General features: G+C 42.1%; 2 long non-coding RNA genes across 3 annotated transcripts in view; one reads left to right on the top strand and one right to left on the bottom strand.

Annotated features, from left to right (window-relative positions):
* LOC134300027 (uncharacterized) overlaps window positions 1-20,586 on the top strand; it is a 35,597-nt gene extending 15,011 nt beyond the window's left edge. Inside the window, exons 2-3 of the long non-coding RNA XR_010007289.1 lie at window positions 19,068-19,511; window positions 19,618-20,586. This is a non-coding gene — a long non-coding RNA (uncharacterized LOC134300027). The remainder of the gene's footprint in view (window positions 1-19,067; window positions 19,512-19,617) is intronic.
* LOC134300026 (uncharacterized) lies at window positions 7,658-21,398 on the bottom strand. 2 transcript variants are annotated; one of them, XR_010007287.1, is made up of 4 exons: window positions 18,681-19,091; window positions 16,072-16,151; window positions 13,919-14,040; window positions 7,658-8,728 (listed from the first exon to the last, which is right to left on the bottom strand). It is a non-coding gene; the product is annotated as an uncharacterized LOC134300026 (long non-coding RNA). The 2 variants fall into 2 exon arrangements; XR_010007288.1 differs by lacking the exons at window positions 7,658-8,728; window positions 18,681-19,091 and adding an exon at window positions 20,935-21,398 and having other exon boundaries at window positions 13,229-14,040.
* Between the last annotated feature and the right edge of the window lie 239 nt (window positions 21,399-21,637).

The raw sequence follows: 21,637 nt of genomic DNA, 5'->3' as shown, positions 1-21,637 counted from the left end.
TGCCCTGATCCTCTTTCCCAATACTCCTCCCTTGATCTTCAGGCTGTCATCTCAGCATTATGCCGGGAGGAAGACAAGATAGGCGATGTCCAAGAGTGCTCCAGAGGGCTTTCAACCACTGCATGCCTTCCTTGAGCCATCCTCCTGGCATACATACAGGGCCACTCACACCATCTTTATGCCAGGAGGAGGATGAGACATGTGGTGGCTGAGAGCGCTCCAGAGGGCTCTCAGCTGCTGCGTGCCTTCCTCCCTCTACTTTCTACATAAATATTCGGTGGGCATCCTTATGCTAAGAGGACAGGGAAAATGAGGAGGGCCTGAGGTAGGCGCCCAGGGGGCCGCATGCTGCACCCGGGCCTTAGTTTGCCCATGCCTGGTGTAGTGGCTTGAGTCTTGGACTAGGGATAGTCCAACATTCAATTCTACAGTGTAGAATTAATGCAGTTTGGTAGCACTTGAATTGCCATGACTCAATGCTATGGAATCATGGAACTGTAGAGTTTTTTTACAAGGTCTTTAGCCTTTTCTACCGAATTGTGTTGATGCCTCACCTAACTACACATTCCAGGTTGTTATAGTATTGAGCCATCATTAAGTCTATAGCATAGAGATGGACCTAGGTCTCAGAGAGACCTATCCGCTTAGGTGTGCAAATCCACAGGATGATCTTGGGCAGGTCACACACTCTCAGCTTCAGGGGAAGGCAAAGGAAAACTCACTCTGAACAAATCTTGTCATGAAAACTTTGGGATATAATTGCCTTGAAGTTACAGCCAACGTGAAAGCCCATAAAAACAACAAATCAGCTTATTCACAACTGAACAGTGTGACTGAAGGATCAGCTTCCCCAAAGCAAACATGTGCCCCCTTGGGGACCACATTGGTTTCTTCTTGCCTGTAAGCAATACAAACCCAAATCTCACTCACACCTGCATGCTGTTTTTTTCAGCCCTACCAAATGGGGTGGGATAGCTAGTAGCTAACAGCCATAAAGCTCTGAAAGGTCATTGCTGCTCATTTGAGCAGAAAATCTTCCGCCAGTGAACAATAGCACACTCTTTAGAGAAGGTCACTTCACAGACAAGAACATGTTTGCCTAACAATTTGTTTCTGGCACAGCTTTTGAAAATGCCTTTAAAGAGCTCAGAGCATGCATGGGCAGAAGCCGTGAGGCCCTTCAGATGCTGACAGACTACAAGTCCCAGCAGTCTTTACAGCATAGTCACTGGTAAGGAATGCCGGGAGCTGCAACTCAGCAGGATCTGGAGGATGATTTCCTTGGCACTTCAGTAGTGATAGGCCCCAGAGAAAACTATTTCTCATATTAAATCTCTTTTAACTGTGGAAAGGGGAGAGTAATATCAATATGTGGATTAATCAGAAACAGAGCAATTGTCAAAGAAGAATCAGGCTGAACTCTTTGAAGGAGGGGATGATTATAGGAAAGTAAAAGGTAACGGTTTTACCTTGATATTAAATCTAATCGTGTCTGACTCTGGAGATTGGTGCTTATCTCAATTTTTAAGCCAAAAAGCTGGTGCCTCCAAGGTCATGTGGCCAGTATGACTGCATGGACCACCGTTACCTTCCTGCCAAAGCGTATCTATTGATCTACTCCCATTTGCATGCTTTCAAACGGCTATGTTGACAAGCTGGGGCTAACAGTAGGAGCTCACCCCACTTCTTGGATTCTAACCACTGACCTTTTGGTCAGCAAGTTCAGCAGCTCAGCGGTTTAAGCGCTGTGCCATCAGGGGCGATAATTTCTTATTTTCTCCTAACAATTATCACACTACCTATAACATGGGATATTTATATTACATAAACAAAACTTTTTAATAATTCCATCCAACGCTTTTCAAGAAAGGAATATTTATGATAGCAGGATTTTAAAACTATGAATTAATATTGATTGTATCGGTATGTCAAATAAATTTGCTTGAATATCGATTGACAATTGGGTGGCCAGCATAGAAACAAGCTTTAAATGAAGATTTCTGCTCTGTCCAAAAGTGTAACAAACACAGAAAGCACCGTCAGGGACAATTACGTTTGTAACACCAGCTATTCTTAAACTAGTTGATGACACTGTTGATGTTCCTGCACTATTATGTAAACTAAGTCACATGTGGGAAAGAGCTTGGACCTTAAATATCAGCTTTCTCTGATTACTTGTGCATCTGTTGATAAGCACTCGTCCCAATAAAACAGGCAGTGAGATGAGTTTCTATTTATTCTTATTAAAGATTTGAAAGCTGATAGAGCTTTGCTTGCCAGGGAGGGGAAGATGCTGAAGACAATGCAGGGAGAGAGTTGAGATAATCTTCCAGTGGTTGTCTTGTAGGGCTGGAAGATAAGTAATAGTACAGCATGACTTCCGTATTGATGGGGCATAAGACTATATGGATATGCAAAATCACAGATAATAGCGAACTCTATTGAAATGAAGGCTTTCAGGCTATAGTGTCTCTCTGAAGAAACAAATGTCTAGCAAGGACTTTTTTTTCAGGCATGAGTAAACAGAACCATAGATGCAAGGTTATATAAGTCTGGTAGGATCCAAACTAGCTAGAGAACAAAAAGCCTCATGAATAGCATCATGAATAGGAGACTGAAGCTGGACTTAGACCAGGCATGGGCAAACTTCAACCCTCCAGGTGTTTTGGACTTCAACTCCCACAATTCCTGGCCTCGGGCCCTTTCCTTTTCCCCCTTAAGCGGCTGAGGGGGAAAAGGAAGGGGCCTGAGGCCAGGAATTGTGGGAATTGAAGTCCAAAACAGATGGAAGGCTGAAGTTTGCCCATGCCTGACAGACTGTCAAATCAATGCAGTTTGACATCCCTATAATTTACATGGCTCAATGCTATGGAATGAGTTGAAAGAAAAGGATAAGGACTTTGTAAAACTACAACTTCCATGATTGTGTAGCACTAAGTCATGGCAGTTAAAACAGTCACAAACCGCACTGATTCTACAGTGGAGATGCACCATGAGTTATGAGTCAGGGTATCATATATTCAAATTTCACCACTGTCACCCTTCGTTTACAGGCTGGCTTCAGGTAAGCTATCTTTTAGATCCTATCTATGCTGCTTTATAATATCATTTCTGAATCCAGATTATCTGCTTTGAAGTGGGTTATATAGCAATGTAGACTCATATAATCCAATTCAAAGTAGATATTTTGGATTCAGAAACTGGATTTTATAGCAGTGTATATCCAACCTCAGTCTTACCTGCTGTCTCCAGTGAAGACAACGGCTTACAATACAGGATAGTTGAAGATAGTACTGTAGGAATGTCTTTAAAATGCCAAGTGTTTAAAGCACTGTATAAATGTTTAGAAATTCTATTGCCTTAAGCAAGACAGCAAAGGGTACCCTCTTCCCTCCAAAGTATATGATAGCCAAAGAGAGATATGCTATTTTAACACATAAGTCAGAAAATCCTACAAGGACCTCTGTCCTTCCAATTTGCCATTATTTTGTGACATTCAAAATTTTCTGCCTGGGGTATAGCTGGCCCAAGAAAATGGCAAACATCACTGGAAAGGAGTCTTGCTTCTATTTTTGAGTAAGAAACTTTGTTAGTTTCACAGAATCAAGTAAACCCATGGTTTTGGTACAGTAGTTAATAACTTATTTAGTTCTGCTGAACCAGAAGGCTCCAATTAATTGCTGGAGGAAAAGGGGCTGAAGGCAGTGGTAAGGTGTGGGCACTTAAATGAAACCAGGCACAGCAGACTGGTGCAGTGTCTGTTATGCCCCTCAAGTCACCTTGGTTGGGCTCAACATGGGACTGCATTGGCATTCGAGAAGAGGTAACTGCGCACTTTTCAAGCTGGAGAGGGAAAGTGGATCACTGCAGCTGTAGCAAGCTGACTTCAGGAGACACCTAGCGGTACATGGCTGTAGCTTTCCTGAGATATGATTGTGTAATGATGTAGATCTGCAGTTAAAGCCTTTACAACAGGGGTCCCCAAACTAAGGCCCAGGGGCCAGATGCGGCCCTCCGAGGTCATTTACCTGGCCCCCGCCCTCAGTTTTATAATATAATATATTGTATATACATATAATATTGATAATATTATAACGTAATACAATATAACACTAATAATAATACCATATAATAATATTAATTATATATTCTATATTACATATAATATTACTAATAATATTACAGTATAGTGGTATAGTTCAATATAGTACTATATAATGCTAATATTGTGCTATGCTAATAATATAATATATTGTATGTACATATAATTTTTAAGCCACTCTGAGTCCCCTTTGGGGTGAGAAGGGTGTGATACAAATGTAGTAAATAAATGCAGTAAATAAATAAATAAATAATAAATTTTAGACTAAGGCTCGCCCAAAGTCTGAAATGACTTGAAGGCACACGACAACAACAACAACCCTAATTAACTTGACTATCTCATTGGCCTGAAGCAGGACCACACTTCCCATTGAAATCCTGATAAATGTACGTTGGTTAAAATTGTTTTTATTTTTAAATAATGTATTGTTCTTTCATTGTTCTTCTTGTTGTTGATGTTGTTTTTGCACTACAAATAAGACATGTGCAGTGTGCATCGGAATTTGTTTGTATTTTTTTAAAATGATAATTCGGCCCCTCAACAGTCTGAAGGATTGTGGACCGGCCCTCAAATTAAAAAGTTTGAGGACCCCTGCTTTACAACCTGATAGTGTAAAATAGACTTAGTAGTAGAACAGAGAAGTTTTCACTATGATTCCCATAGCACGACATTGCAAGGGACAGCTGCATTAGTTTCTGGGATGGTCGTAATACCTGAAGTTATGTATCCTCTCACCCTACCTATTCAACTTGTATGCAGAACACATTGTGCGGTGTGCAGGGCTTGATTAAGCCAAAACTGGAGTTAAAATTGGGAAATGGAAGGAAAAAGGAAGAGAGGCCGACCAAGGGCGAGATGGATGGACGGTATTCTTGAAGTGACTGGCTCGACCTTGAAGGAACTGGGGACGGTGACAGCCGACAGGGAGCTCTGGCGTGGACTGGTCCATGAGGTCACGAAGAGTCGAAAACGACTGAACGAGTGAGACAACGACGGAGTTAAAATTGCTGGAAGAAACATTAACAACCTCAGATATACAGGTGATACCACTTTGATGGCTGAAAGCGAGGAGGAGCTTATAACCAAGGTGAAAGAAGGAAGTACAAAAGTTGGATTGCAGTTAAACATCAAGAAAACCAAGATTTTGGCAACCAGATTGATTGATAAATGGCAAATAGAGGGAGAAAGCGTGGAGGCAGCAACAGACTATATTTCTAGGTGCGAAGATTACTGCATACACAGACTGCAGCCAGGAAATCAGAAGACGGTTACTTCTTGGGAGGAGAGTGTAACTGATTAGCCTACCTTACAAGGTTGGTGTATAGGTAGTTTCAGACCTTGCTTGCAAAAGCTAAGCAGAGCAAGGGGGAGGAGTGATCAGGCAGCCATTACTGGAAGTGCAGTCTGATTGGCTGATGTAAATGGTGAGAGTTGCTTAGCAATGGAGATGGGCGGGGCCAAAGTGACAGTTGGAGCTATGGAGTCAGAGAATTATTCTTTTCACTTAGGGGGTTTGTTGGTTGATGTTTGGAGTGTGAAGATATAGTTTTGGGAATTGTTATTAGAGAGATACCTCTTTGAGGAATATAGTTAAAAGCCGTCAGGGAAGAATAGGCTGAGAACTGTATTGAGACTCTATAGTTTAGACTGCTGGTGTTAAATCCCAGGAGAAGTGGATTTAAAGGTTTAAATTGTCCTGTTTGTATTTCCTGTGTGAAGGAACATATTTCCACAGAATTCAAGTTATAAAACCATCCTTTGTAAGAGAAAAGCCTAACTTGTTATTGAAACCGCTACACATCTTTACTGTTTAAGAACAAATAAACAACAGCTTCTTGTTTTTCCTCACATAAAGTGTCTCATGTGACTCTCTAAATATCCTAATACAGAGGAGGCTCCTGAACATAACATTGGTGGCAACGTTAGTACTGGTAACAAGTTCGAATACTCCAAATATTGGTGTCAGTGGGTGGAGATGTGTCTAACTCACGTGGAGTCCTCCATATTTTTGGCTGACCAAGGGCAAGATGAATGGATGGTATCTTTGAAGTGACTGGCTTGACCTTGAAGAAGCTGGGGGTGGCGACAGGGAGCTCTGGCGAGAGCTGGTCCATGAAGTCCCGAAGAGTCGGAAGCGACTGAACAAATAAACAACAACAAAATGCAGAAGGCATTCACATTTGTGGTTTTGACTTTTGCAGATTTGATTATTTACAGATTTTATTTAAAATGTTCTCTGTAGAAACCTCTAGCTCCTCTACTATGCTCAACTTCATCCAATTATGCTGAAGGACCTAGAAACATCTATAGAATCTCTAGGTCCTCCAGTGCAACTTCCTAAAGTTGCATAAAGTCAGAGTTTCTAGAAATTCCTAGAGAATGCCTCAATAGAAATCTCTATCATGCCCGGTTAAAAAGAAGCCATTTTTTATTTTTAGGTTTTCTCATTTGGGAGATTTTATGCCTCTAACCCAGGCATGGGCAAACTTCAGCCCTCCATGTGTTTTGTGCTTCAACTCCTACAATTCCTAACAACCAGTAGGCTGTTAGGAATTGTGGGAATTGGAGTCCAAAACACGTGGAGGGCCGAAGTTTGCCCATGCCTGCTCTAACCCCTGCAAATGTGGAGGGCTATTTGTAATTGATTCAAATTACAAGGAAAAAAAAGATCCCACCTAAATATCAGGAAAAACTTATTTTTGTGTAAGAATTGTTCAACAGTGGACTGGACTGCCTTGGATGGTGGTAGACTCTATGTCTTTGGAGATTTTTAAACAATTGTGTTTTGGGAATGTTTTAGTGGTGGTCGCAGAGGTACAGCGGGTTAAACTGCCAAGCTGTAGAACTTGCTGACTGGAAGGTCAGTGGTTCAAATCCATGGGATGGGATGAGCTCCCGTTATTAGCCCCCGCTTCTGTCAACCTAGCAGTTCGAAAACATGCAAATGTGAGTAGATCAGAAGGTACTGCTTCGGCGGGAAAGTAAAGGCGCTCCATTCAGTCATGCCAGCCACATGACCTTGGAGGCATCTACGGACAACGCCGGCTTTTTGGCTTAGAAATTGAGATGAGCACCACTCCCCAGAGTGAGACTCAACTAGACTTAATGTAAGGAGAAATCTTTGCCTTTACTTAGTGGTGAATTCAGACTTGGCAGGGGTTGGACTGGATGGCTTTTATGGCCCCTTTGTAATCTGTGATTCTATGATCATTATTACAGAGGCCAAAAAGGAGTGTTGAGGTAACCTAGTGCTTTACCATGTGGCATGATAGATCTACAGTTTTTTAAGGTGCCACAAAGTGTTTGTGCAAGTATGCTATTGAGCCCATAAGAAGACAGTGATAAACCTCCTGCACCCAGCAAATTTAGCATACAGTTGTCACAATAAGCCAGGGTTTGCTGTTGGAGGATGCATCTACATTGCAAAATGAATGCAGTTTGACATCACTTTAACTGCATGGCTCAATGTTATGGAATCATGGGATCTGTGAGTATAACACATTTAACAAAATAAAGGCACTAAATGCACAATCTAGCTCAAGATGATGATGATGATGATGATGATAATAATAATAATCTTTATTTACACCCCGCCACCATCTCCCCGAAGGGATTCGGGGCAACTCACAGAAACACTACAAGGGCTGAACATAAAATAAACAATACATAAACATATAGACTATAACAACATAAATTTACAACAGCAAACGTGCATAAATGACACATAATAACAAATTTAAAATTAATAAAATGCAGCGATGCCTGCGGATAAAACTGGCAGTCTTAAATTAGCAATCCAAGTGCTGGAATGAAGCAATAACTAAGTCCTCATGTCTAATCATTAAAATCTACTCAAGGTCAAAGGCCTGTCTAAAAAAAACATGTTTTTAGTCTAGACCGAAAAGCTTGAAGAGTGGAGGCTAACTTAATCTCTCAAGGGAGGGTATGCCAGAGCTGAGACACCACCACTGAGAAGGCCCTCTCGTCCCCACCAGCCGTACTTGGGATAGTGGTGGGACCGAAAGGAGGGCCTCCCTGGCAGATCTCAGGCTGTGCCGGTTCATAGAAGGAGATGCATTCTCAAAGACAGGTTGGACCCGAACTGTATAGAGCTTTGTAGCTAATAACCTGCACTTTGAATTGGGCCTGGAAACTCATCAGCAACCAGTGGAGCTGCTTTAATAGGTACATGTTATGCTCCCTATAGCTAGCCCCAGTTAGTAATCTGGTCGCCGACCTTTGCACCAACTGCAGTTTCCGTGCCGTGTTCAAAGGCAGCCCCATGTAGAGTGCATTGCAGTAGTCCATTCTAGATGTCGTGAGCCACTGTGGCCAAGTTAGACTTTTAAAGGCACTGTCACAGCTGGCGCACCAATTTTAATTATGTGAAGGCGCTCCCAGTCACTGATGATTACTGAGCTTCAAGCGTCAGTGATGAATCTAAGAGAACCCCCAGACTGCGAACCTGTGTCTTTGGGGGGAGTGTAGCCCCATCAAGCATAGACTGCCATCTATATCCCGATTGGACTCGTGACTGACCAGGAGGATCTCTGTCTTGTCTGGATTAAGCCTCCCCTTGTTGGCCCTCATCCAGGTCATCACAGCTGCCAGGCACCACTCCAGAATCTGGGGAGAGTGGAAAAGAGTAGTAGAGTTGTGTGTCATCTGCATAGAGATAAGCATGCTCAAGAGCCTGAAGGCTTGCACCGCCTTATTTGTTGATCTAACAAAGTTTTGGAGGGATGCAAAGTGTTGTACTGGCGTTTATTTTGAATGGTTACCTTGAAAGATCAGGCTTTTCAGTGGGATGCCAGCCTTTGGAGGAATGTTGGAGAGTCCAAAAGCCACATTGGACATTTTATACTCTGATCGTTATCTATTCTAAAAAGAATTTAAAATATAACCCCATACAAATTTAAATGTATTTAATAAATATAGGATTCTGCAAAGAACTGAATGATTACCCAAGTTTTGTCGTCTTAAGGACTTCTTTCTCCCTTCTCCAGCTTACTTCCATCTTTGCCTGTCCCTTTGAGAAGGTCTCCCTTATAATGTCTCCATGGCAACCCACTAGCTCTCTGAAAGGGACTCCTAAAGTGTTTCCCTGCTGAAATTCTAGTTCTCTTTCATTTGTCATCACTCTCTATCCATAGACTGCCCTCCTGTGGTTGCATCTGAGTGCTGCATAGTGACATAATCTCAAATCTTTCTTTTATTAGTCATAGACCAGCATAAGGAGAATGTAGCACTTTCTCATAAAAGCATAATGCATTGAAACCATTAAAATCTAGGCTAAAATCTAAGCTACAGGAGTATATTAAAACATTATAGGTTGTAACAGAGTTGGTATCTGAAAGCAACAGGGTGGTATAAAATTGTCCTGAGTTCCCTGGGTGTTTATATAGCAATGGTGAGATGAGTCTAGTTTGAATGTCTCTGTAAAACAAGCACTGGAGGAGCACATTGGCAGTTGTTTCTATGTGTCCAGAGCCACAGGGGCAGAGTCTCTCCAAGTAGGGAGTCGTCCGATATTGACCCTCAAGTACAACTAATGGGAAGGCATGACATCGTGCCAGGGTAAAGGCCCTCCAATGGTTAGGGACCTCTAGATTTGTTAAGTATACCACAGGGGAGGCGAGGTATCTACTTGCTTTGTTAACAATAAAGGTTGGCATGCTGCTAGATCCAATTGCCGCTCTGTGTCTGTGTAATGAGCTCTTGGGCTTGATCATATCCCATACTGAGTAGCAACCTTGGAGAAAAGCCCAGATATGAGTTTTTAGTTTCTACTGCCAGTTTCCATGTGGATTGGAAGTCATCCTTCATAGTTAGTGGGGCAAGACCAAGGAGAGAAAGGGATAATCTGAACCTGTAGTTGAGTATAACCACCATCCACACCCTGGCCTCCATTTTCATGAAGCGTGTTTCTAGTTGCAGGATAGCATTGGATACACATTTTGGTACTTGCAAGGCCAATCTTAAAATGTTTGATTGCACAAACTCTAGAAGGGCAAAACTGGAGAAGCGACTTAGCTGGGCTCCATACAGGAGTTGTGCTACTGGTGTGGCTTCAAATAGTTTGGTGCTGCAGGTATGAAGTGGCCACCTCTTGATTTGAGGTATTTTAGAATAGCAATTGAGCTCCTTTGCACAAACTCAGCCACATGATCTCCACGGGCTTTTCTGCTACTACTAGATTTGAGAACTACTCCCAGGTATTTGAAACATGGGACTTGCTCATGGAGTGCTCCAGGAGTGACTCTTCGGTCTTTTGGCAAATGCCATGACTTTGGTTTTCTGGTGGTTAAGTTGTAGCTGATGCACGTTTCAGTATTGTTAGTGCTCTCAGTGCTCTTTTAAGGCCAATAGGTGTTCTTGAGAATAGTGCTGCATCATCTGTTTAAAGTAAGGTGGAGATATGTCTTCCCACAGGCTTTGGGGGATGGAAGTCCATGCTGTGAAGATGATCCACCATGAAGCTGATGTAGAAGTTAAATAGTGGGGCCAGTATGCAACCTTGCTTGTCACCTTTCTCATTTCCAACTGCATTGGGGAGGTGGTCCTGGGATTACATCTTATTTTCAGTGAGGTCCCTTCACAGAGCAATTGTATTAGGTAAAATAGTCATTGGTTGATTGGAGCTCAGGAGATGGAATCAAAAGCTTTTAGAGTGTATGAAAGCGACATAGTGACATACATATTTGTTTGTTTGTTTTTGATTCACTTTTTTAAAACTCCACCAGTATTTTAAATTGCACAATCAAATGTATGTGTACAAAATTTGGCTTAGATCCATCAAGACACGTAGTAGCTTTGTGAAACATAGTTACATGCATGCATATATATATATATATATATATATATATATATATATATATATATGCTAACTTGGGTACCCGGCGTTACCCAGACAATTTGAAAAAGTCAGGTTTTCAATTGTACAAAATGCATAAGTTTGTGGATGAACTATACCTCATGTCATGCCAGGTTAGCCCCGAAAAACTCCATCTGTACTTGAAATTTGTTATGTTGGGCAAGTTTGCTGTAGATGCATAATCGGTGGGGTTGAGTGTGCTCTCTGGCTGTAGGGTAAACTACAACTCCCAATATGGTGAGTCAGTCCCCTTAAACCCCTTCAGTAGGTTGAGTTAGTCATGGGGGTTCTGTGCGCCAAGTTTGGTCCAGGTCCATCATTGGTGGAGGTCACAGTTTCCCTAGTTGTGGGTGAACTATAACTCCCAGAAAGGAAGGTCAGTTCCCCCCAAACCTCTCAAGTAATAAAATTTTGGCTTATCAGTTATGTGTGCCAGGTTTGGTCCAGATCCATCAATGTTTGGGTTCACAATGCTCTGGATGTAAGTGAACTACAACTCCCCCAAATCAAGGTGAATTTCCCTCAAAGACTCCAGTACTTTTTGCTGCTCATTAGGGTTCTGTGTATCAAGTTTGGTCCAATTCCATCTTTGGTGGAATTCTAAGTCCTGATTGATTGCAGGTGAACTATAAATCTCAGTACCTACAACTCTAAAACGTCCAGGCTAATTCCCCTTAAAAACCCCAGTATTCAAATTTGGGCATATCGGGTATGCATACCAATTCTGGTCCAGATCCACCGTTGTTTGGGTTCATATTGCGCTCCGGATGTCGGTAAACTACAACTCCTATAAATCCCTCCAAAGACCTCCAGTATTTTTTGTGTGTGCCAAGTTAGTTCCAGGTCCATCGTTGGTGGAGTTCAGAGTGCTCTTAGACTGCAGGTAAACTATACATCCCAGTACCTACAACTCCTATAAATCATGGTGAATTCTCCCCAAACCTCTCTAGTATGTTCAGTTGCTGATCACTTCCTCTGTTTGCTGTGTACCATAGAAAAGAATAGGAAAGGGTTATGGAAGAGGCAGTTGGCAGGGTCATGCTAATTCCATACCAATGGAGAGAGTAAGAAACACTAGGATGTCTGTGGTGGAGGAAAAACAGAAAATCTATGATGAAATTGTCCCCGAATGAAAGCCTTCACTTGGGTGGTGGGCAGTATGGTGTTTGTGGAAGACACTGGCAGGGCTCTTGGATATGTTCATGGCGCTCACTATAACCTGCAATATCATTGGAGGGAGGGCCATTGGTGTCTCCTGAGTAGTGGGAGCTATAGCTGTTTGTGGCGGCAGGAGCTTATCTGTGTAAATGGACACCCCAGCCACATACACACATACATATTTTCAGTTTTAGTATGTGTATAGATATGTAGGTAACAAAGCATTTCTCCATTGGTGTGTGTGTGTGGAAAGAACACAAATCATGGTTATATGCTTTGCAAGACAAATGTCAAATGTAGCCAGCCACCCTCTGGGACCCCCAGTCAACCTACTGGGTTCAAAGCTGCACCTAATTACCTTCTTACTTAGTTACACAACTGTGAGTGGCATCAAAAACCTTCAGAATGTCCAGGAGAATCAATAGTGACACACCAGCCCTGACATCTCTCACTCTGTAGGCTGCTACTCCAAAACTGAAATTTAAATGAGTCCTGGTCAAAAGTAGCTGGAGTGATACAACCATCATCAACTTGAAGACCTTGCTACAACTATTCTGAGTAGACAATAGTTCTTCCAGCTCTTAAAGGAGCATTCACATAACTAAATTCTTCAAGACAGATGGTATCTCCTCCCAAAGGAGGCAATATTAACCACCTGGATCTAACCAGCTGAACCCCCATCTATAGGATAGATGTTATAGCAAGAAAGGAAAAAATACATAGTTGGGTTCCTTTTTGGAGAGCCTTATCTAAATCACAGACTGCAATACCTGGAAATCACCCCACAAAAAATAGCCAAATAGTTGTTACATCAATTGACCAAAGTGTTCCAGTTGTAGCATCTGTATTAGAGTTGATTTATCCTTCAGGTATCTAGCAAATCTAGTATACCTTCAAGGCTTCATGTACTATACTCTCCAGACCAGAACATTATATATTTTAAATTCTGTGCTAATGCTTTTATGTCAAGTTGCTTTGAGCCCCCTTTGGGGAGATAAAGCGGGATATCAATAAATATAAATATAATAATAATATATTAATAATAATAATAACAGAGTGGACTCCTACGCTCTAAAAAAGCTTCATTGGTCCACATTTTGAAAAAGCAATATTGGTAGAAAAGTGCAATTCCTTTGCTACTATCCTCACAACAGGAAAGGGCCAGTACGGAATGTATTACGCATTGAAACTACGAATGGAGTTCAGGTCAGTATTGTTATTGCCATTACCCTTGTTGTTTGCCATCAACTTGGCTTCAGCTTTCAGCAACCCTATAAATGAGACACTTCTAAGATCCCTAGTTATTAACAGTCCTAATCAGGAGCATTGTTTCCTTGGTTCAATCCTCCCTTAAGGGGATATTTTTCTTTTCCTGCCGTCTTCTGCTGTAACCAGAATTAACGTGTTTTGGTGTGATTCATACCATCTGAGGATATGCTTGAAGCATTACAGCCTAAGGTTTAGACATGTGACCACTAGAGAAGATTCAGTCCTTATTTGATTTTAAACTGTTTTTTTTAGGAAGTTGGTAGCAACTGTGTAACTCTCCTGCAATTCCACATTTGAAATGAGTTGATTTTCTCCATTGCTCAGCTTTCACAACCATGCATTAAAGTTGGAAATACTGTGATGTGAATGATTCTGGCTTTTGTATTCTATTATATTTATTTAGACTTGAGGATCTAATGTAGTACGGCCAGCCCTCTATATCCACAGGATCTGCATCAACAGACACAATCAGCCACTGAAAATATGGACGGAGGGCAGAATCCAAAGAAGCAAACCTTGATTTTTGCCATATGCTGATTGTAGGCATACCCTGCTGCATAGCCTCCTGCAATTTCACAGATCCTTAGGCTCTCTCCAGTATTTGTTTTAGATGTTCACCATTTTATATAGGCGATACCTGTGAGGAAAGTACAAGGCAGACATGACTTAAAAGTGGCCAGACTAAGGTCAAGAAGGTCGTGAAAGTGGGGGGAACAGAAAGTATTAAAATGCAGAGGCTTGTCTCTGTGAGACTAATGTGGAGTTAACACAGCTTTGAGCAGATAAGAGACAGGAACTGAAGCTGAAATACAAAAACATTTGGATTTGATTTTAAAAGGAGAACTATCTATATTTTTATTTATTATTTTTATTTACTTTTATTCCACCTTTTCTCATTTATGTTTACATTTATTGAATAGCTTATCGGCCGTATCAAAACATTTGACAAACTCATTTAACAACATACGGCTCACATTGCAACCCACATTACACTTTGTCTCATAATATAGGGATTCCAGGTGGCTAACAGCAGACATGACGCAATACAATTTAAACAGAGCAAATGCATATAATTAAAACACACACACACACACACAACAGATCTTTGGTGTCTTGGAACATAAAATACATTTTAAACTAAATTTATAGTATTTAATAAACCTACTCTTGTTATTGCTTTAAACCTGTCTCTGGCTCTCTATAAAGTCTAAATTGTAGTCAGGCTACATATACCAAGAATCCACTCAAACACAAGTTCACATGTAAGGGAATCACCCTGAGGTCCAGGCCCCTTCTACATGGTCATATAATCCAGATTATCAAATCAGATAATCCGCATTATCTGCTTTGAACTGGATTATATGAGTCTACACTGCCATATAATCCAGTTCAAAGTGGGATCCCCAAGGTAAAAACACTGAGGAAAAGTAGGGAATCATCTCAAGAAAATAATGAGAATCCTCTTCTGATAGAAACCTTGATCTCAGTAAGGTGATTTCTGAAGTAAACATTCAAGGCAAGGTAAAAAATCGTCCAAGTCACAAGAAAACAAGCAGAATTCACTTTAGACAGAAGCTCTGATCTCATTGAAATTATTTCTGAGTTAAATCCACGAGGTGCAAAACAACAACAAAATAAGCAGTAAGATGATCACCAAAGTAACAGGGAAACAAATAAGTGATCCTGGGGTAATAAACTGTTATAGCTCAGCAAGCAGTAGAAGATTTTTCTGACATTTCAGGGGATGAGGAGTTTGATGAGGCTCAAAGTAATGAGTCTGTCAGTGTTAGGAGAGAATTGCAAGCAGGTGAGGCCGATGTTTTGGATTCCTATGATCGTTCCTAGGCAACTGAGGAAAGTGAAAGAAGTGAAAAGTCATTTTCTCTTGAGAAACCACTTTCAGCTGATGGGAAGTTTTCCTGAGAAACCAGATTAGGCTTGAGAATGGAAGGAGTGATTAGACATTCTGAGACAATCTGTGGTAAGACCCTGAGAATGGTCTTAAATTAAGTGGGGTTGGCTTCACACCTCTCAGAAGAGACAACGTTGCCATATGACAGTGGTTCTCCACCTGTGGGTTCCCAGATGTTTTAGCCATCAATACCCAGAAATCCTAACAGCTGGTAAATTGGCTCCGATTTCTGAGTGTTGTAGGCCAAAACACTTGGGGATGCACAGGTTGAAAACCTCTACCATATTGGATGGCTCTCTTTTCTATCTCTGCTCTTAAGTTCATGATTCAAGTATCCTCAAATTTCCTGTTCTGCTTCATGCCTTTGTTTCCTTGAAGGGTTTACCTTGGAAAATAGTACAACCAATTGTGGATAACCCAATGGCAGAGATTGAAGGGGTGAATAAGAGAATAATGGAGACACAACTGATTATTCTTAGATAGTGAGAAATCACAACCAAATACTTAGATGGTGAGTAATATGGAAAATTAAGGAATTAAGTGGCTAGACTTGAACATGAGGAAAAGGTTAAGAGAAGAACTCTAACGTGAGAAGGAATTCACAGAAAAAAGAACTGTAAGGAGTGTAGAATTCATCTACATTAACCACTTAGGTGGGTTTGGAACTGAGTTTGCAGAAACTGGGTTTGCGGTGCAGATGATTACAATAATGTGTTTGGAGGCCAGAAAAATGATTACACAACCTCGGAAACTGACCTCAAATTGGTTCCATAATTCACACTGTCTGCATCCTGACAGCCAGATTGAGAATGTGTTTTTTCCTCTTCATTCCCCTGCTGAGAGGTATATAAAGTAGGAAAAAAAAGAAAGTGACAATTAGTGGTGGAGTTAATTCATTACCTGTCTCAGTGGATCAACTGCTCCCCCCCCCCAAACTGTTATGCTATTGGGGTATTTTTCAGCAGCCCCATTGACCCCTTATTCCGAATTTTACAAAGTTCTCCAATGCTGGTAGGTGTTTACAATGCATTTTGCATTCTGTGAAGCCGATTTCACCATGTATTGTGGTTTACATTTGAGGTTTGCTGAAGTGCATTAAGGGACTCATTTTGGAATTTTCCCTGACTTTGCTTGATGTGCTTTAAAGTCCTTGAGTCACACTATAGCGTGCTTTGGTGGTGTGTTTTGTAGCCACCACTATTTGAAGCTGAAATAGAGAAATTTAGAACAGCTGCTGATAGCAAAACCCGAAGCATGGATATTGAGTCCCATTACGCGGATACCAGGTACTCGCAATGGGCTGCCTGTGTATCCGTGCACCTGGCAAGACTAAGAAGCCCAATGTTCCCCAATCAAAAAATCTCACCAAGTTGAAGAAGAAGCCACTGAGGTATTTTATTTCAATCCAGCTGGATGATAGCTTGTGGTAAGCCGCTAAAGGAAGCCGAGATCCCTCATACAAGCAAAGCATACATTATTATATATTCAAATCCTTTGTTTTTCCCACTTATGCCCCAGTTGGAGCCAGCTTTGCGCTGATTGGCGGGGCCGGCATTGACGTCATGGTCAGTTGGGAGCTTTCCCTCTGGGAGGTGGGACTGTGGCACCCGCTAGCTAATCGGAGAGCATTCCCCACTTCGAATGCAGATTCCCACAATCCAATGGCTGACAGGGGGCAGGATGGTTGTCCAGACAAAGGAGTGTAAAATGTTCCAAGAGGATTACTGTTGTCCCAGCAGAGGGACAAAACAAGTGTTCTATTTATTGTTCCTTTCTGTTGGTGAGTGACCCATGTTCATAGTAGTCCACATAGTATATTGTCCAAAGTGATGGGATTAACAAATCCAGTCCTGGGAAAGAGGAAATATCATTGTGGAAAGCGGGGCAAGTCATCCTGGTATCAGGGAAGAAAATGCCAGGTAATAGAAGTCTTTTGTCATGTACAAGTAGCTGCACAAAGGACAGTTGGCCCGGCATCTGGATCCTGTTGTCCTGAGCGGAGCTGGGTTTATGGGACAAATAGAGATGGATTGGTCCCAGAGATGATGGGTGCTTAAGTCCTTTGTGGAGAGGTGATGACCAGAAGAATCACTGGAGGGAATCCCTGAAAGGTCCTGGTGAAAGGTCACCAAGGTCTTGCTGAGTGGTTTCATACTCCAAAATTTTATAGTAAGACATAAAATATAACATATTAAACATACACACATGTGAATCTGGATACCAAGGGGGACTCAGCATACAGAGGCCTGGGTATCCATGGGGCTAGGGGAGCACATAGACAGGGGATCTGTGAATACCGAGGGGGACCTGGCGTACAGGAGGCCAGGGTATCCATGGGGGGCAAGGGTTGGCTAAGGGGTTAGTTGAGGTACAGGGATGGGGTATTAAAAGGAAAGGAAGGAGGGAAGCCCCGCTGTGAAGGCCATGGGAGCTGTGGGGTTACCAGGGCCGGCTTCTGGAGGCTAAAGGGGAAGAGAAAGCCACAAAGTCAAAGAAAGATACATAGAGTCAGATATAGAGGGTAACGCACTGTGGTGCATGTTTATTGAAGGGTTACTTTGTAATAAACTCATTATGAAAAGGGGAAAGATTGTTGCAAGATGTATCACTGGTAGCTGCTGCCGGGCTTCTCCATTCTGTTTGCATGACCAATTGACCGAACTTCAGACTACCACTACCTGCGGGACTCTCCGCTGCAGTACAGTCTTGGTTAATTAAACATTTTGACCGAGGGAGGGTGGTGGTGGTGGTGCTCAACATCAAAGCTAGCTAGCTTGCTTCAAACTGGATTATATGGTCAGTGTAGATGTGCCCTCAGAAAGAGAGAAAGGGGGAGTGGGTTCATGAGGAAGAGCTGTATAATCTGAAACTGAAAGAACTGGAGTTAAGAGCCAGTTAAGTCCTTAGGATGACTAATGCTAATGGATGCCATCAAGCTGATATAACAAGATTCTTAAGTATTGTAAAGAGGATAATATTGGTTTTTTCCCCCTTTAACAGCTTTGAGAGAGCTTGTGTTAACATGGAGCCTTCTTTTGATGCTGAGAGAGTGTGACTTCCCTAGCTCACCTAAAAGGTTTTCGCAGCCGAGCGTGAATTCAAAGTCTTGTCCTTTAGTGTCCCAGTTCGATACTCTAACTAATACACTACACTGGCTTTCTCCATACGCTGCCGGAAAGCCGCAAACACAGAGATGGACACAGGATTCCTCCACTAAAAAACTTGTGTTTCCTGCCATACATACCACAATGGCTTTCTCCCAATGCTGTACTAAGACAAAATAAAACCAGACAATAAAAACTGTTCATTTCAAATTCTCTTAACAATGGTTGTGTGTTTTGAAATTGCATCCAGCCTATGCCAACCTTTTCATGGATTTTTCTTGGCAAGATTTACTCAGTGAGGATATGCCTTTTCTTCCCACTGAGGCTGAAAGGGTGCAACTTGAACAAGGTCACCCAGAGGGTTTGTCCATAGCAGAGCTGGTATTTGAAACCTAGTTTCCAGAGTTCTAGTCCAATGGTCATATTAGTCTCTGGTTTGTGGTCTTGGGGAATCACACAAACAGAACCTTTTAGAATCACTAGGCATAGAATGTTTGGTTGTAACCTTGCCGACCCTCCTGATGGTATAAATATGCCTGTTGCTGTCAGAACCCCTTAGTTCCTTTTTGTCTATTGCTAAAGCAGCTTTGCAAGGAATCTCTTTAGTTTTTTTGGCTTAACTTCTAACTGCTATAATCTCTGCTTCAGTTTACAGAGTGGCCACTCCCTGTAACCCCTTCAGCATCATCTCTGGGTGCCCTGCCTTCTGTCCCATCATCCTCCATCAATGAAATCTCCCATCAAATGCTCAATGCAAGAGGAGGCTGCTCATTCAGAACCAAAGGAGGCCAAGAATGATGCTGTGTTGAAATCTTTGAAACACCGCTCAGGTTCATAGGCACTTCCCTCAAAGCTGTTTTTAATATCTTTGGCCCTACCAGGCTGCTCAGACCATAACATCTTTGGCAATACCTCAGGGTGCCCTGCCTTCTTCCCTGCCATCCTCTTCGTAGATGAAATCTGCCATCCAACATTCAATGCAAGAGGAGGGTTCTTAAAGAACAAAACTCTGAGGTTATTTCCTGAAAAACCAGCTACCCTGGGGTGCTGCTACAAGCCCGAAAAGATGAAAGAGTGAAATAAAAAAAACAGGTGAGGTCAAAAATGTCTAGACATCCTTCATCTCCTGTTTCTGTCAACCTTCCTGTAGTCACTGTAACAGTTGGGTCTCCTTAACCATTGTTTGCTTTACTCCTAGACAGATCGTCATAATGGGACATGTCCCCCTGATGATGGATGACTGCTAGGCGTTCGGAATGGGAAATGTTGGACTCTCCTACAACCTGAAGAGATGTCCCAAGACCTCCTTCACAGCCTTACTCTGAAGTTGGCTCAACTAGAGTTGTGTACTCACCAGTTGACATTCCATTCTGAGCATATATCGCCAGCACGTTTGAGATGTGGGGACTGTTCTGATCATTGCTTGAACTTCTCGTACTCTCAATCTCCAGTGAGTTCCCACACTTCAAGGTGTTCAACTGCTCACCTTCATTTCTCCTGTGACTATCATTGATCTTGGGCCCAGAGAGAATATCTCTGTTCACCGCTTATACCAATAGACCAGTGGTTCTCAATCTGTGGGTCCCCAGGTGTTTTGGCCTACAACTCCCAGAAATTCTAACAGCTGGTAAACTGGCTGGGATTACTGGGAGTTGTAGGACAAAACACCTGTGGACGCACAGATTAAGAATCACTGAAATAGACTATCTACCCCTTCGCCCAGGGTCTTGTCTGCCCTTTTGGTGTCGGATAACTGCATGCAACTGTATGGCACAGTGTGCTGAATACAAAGCATATAGATTGTTTTTTGTCATGTGTATAGTATGCAATAGTGTTAGTTTGTGTAATATTATACAGTAATTCTAAACCTGGGGTCCCCAGATGTTTTTGGCCTTCAACTCCCAGAAATCCTAACAGTTGGTAAACTGGCTGGGATTTCTGGGAGTTGTAGACCAAAAACATCTGGGGACCCCAGATTGAGAACCACTGGATTAGGATGATTCTTTTGGATTGAGCATTGTTAGAGTTGTAGTCCAGTTTTATATATTAAGAAAAAAATGTATTGTCTTGTTTCTTCGTGGGGGGGGGGGGATACTTTTTCATATTTTTCAGTATATGCTTCTGTTTGTATGTTTGCAGATTTGTTTCGTTGAATAAAAATTAGTGAAAAAAATATATTGGATGATTATTGAAGGCATGTCAGCATCGACATTCTGGTGTTAGTTTCTTGACCCTAGGGCAGGTATGGGCAAGCTGGCTGTTAGGAATTGTGGGCAAACTTTGACCCTCCAAAACACCTAAAGGGTCAAAGTTTGCTTATGCCTGCCCTAGGGTATTGGAGATAGATCTAACTTTTCCTGCTGGTGACCTGAGGGTGTTCATGCACCAGGCCCTCAGGATGGCTCATGCACTGGGCCTTGAAGTTCTCCATTCGAACTAAGTGGTGAACAACATTGTTTACGGTGATGTCCAGATAAAAGTTTCAACATCACCTTTCTTACCGTTTCTTCCTTACCTTCTGAAAGGATTGAAGTCTTCCTGGTCAATGCCTTCCTCTGTTCCCCCAATGGCTAAGAAGATTGAATAGTGTACCAGGTGGACAATTCCAAACATGAGTAGCTAGCGGCCAAACATCAGAAGCTAAATTCAGTGATCATAGATGCCAGACAAGCTAAGTCGTCACACAAGATATACTTGACACCTGCAAGAAATTCTATGCCATATGGAGAGTTATATTCTAGGGTTTTGTTGTTAGCACAAGTACGATAGCCCCTTCTACACTACCATATAATTCAGATGATCAAAAGCAGATAATCCACATTATCTGCTTTGAACTTTATATGAGTCTACGCTGCCATATAATCCAGTTCAAAGTAGACAATCTGGATTTTATATGGCAGTGTAGGGCCCCTTCCACAGACTGGGATTAGTTATGTATATTTTGAAAATTATCCAGGTAAGACAGGCATGGGCAAACTTGGGCCCTCCAGGGGTTTTGGACTTCAACTCCCTCAATTCCTAACCACCTCAGGCCCTTTCCTTTCCCCCCTCAGCCGCTTAAGCGGCTGAGGGAGAAAAGGAAGGGGCCTGAGGCGGTTAGGAATTGTGGGAGTTGAAGTCCAAAACCCCTGGAGGGCCCAAGTTTGCCCATGACTAGCTATGGGACGGTCAACATCGAAGCTTTCTAACTACTTGGTAAATATGTAATTCTTATCAAA

This window comes from Anolis carolinensis, chromosome 6 (genome assembly GCF_035594765.1).
Source record: "Anolis carolinensis isolate JA03-04 chromosome 6, rAnoCar3.1.pri, whole genome shotgun sequence".
Lineage (NCBI taxonomy): Eukaryota > Metazoa > Chordata > Lepidosauria > Squamata > Dactyloidae > Anolis > Anolis carolinensis.
The sequence above is the reverse complement of the archived record's forward strand: the minus strand, read 5'-3'. Positions and strand labels throughout refer to the sequence as shown.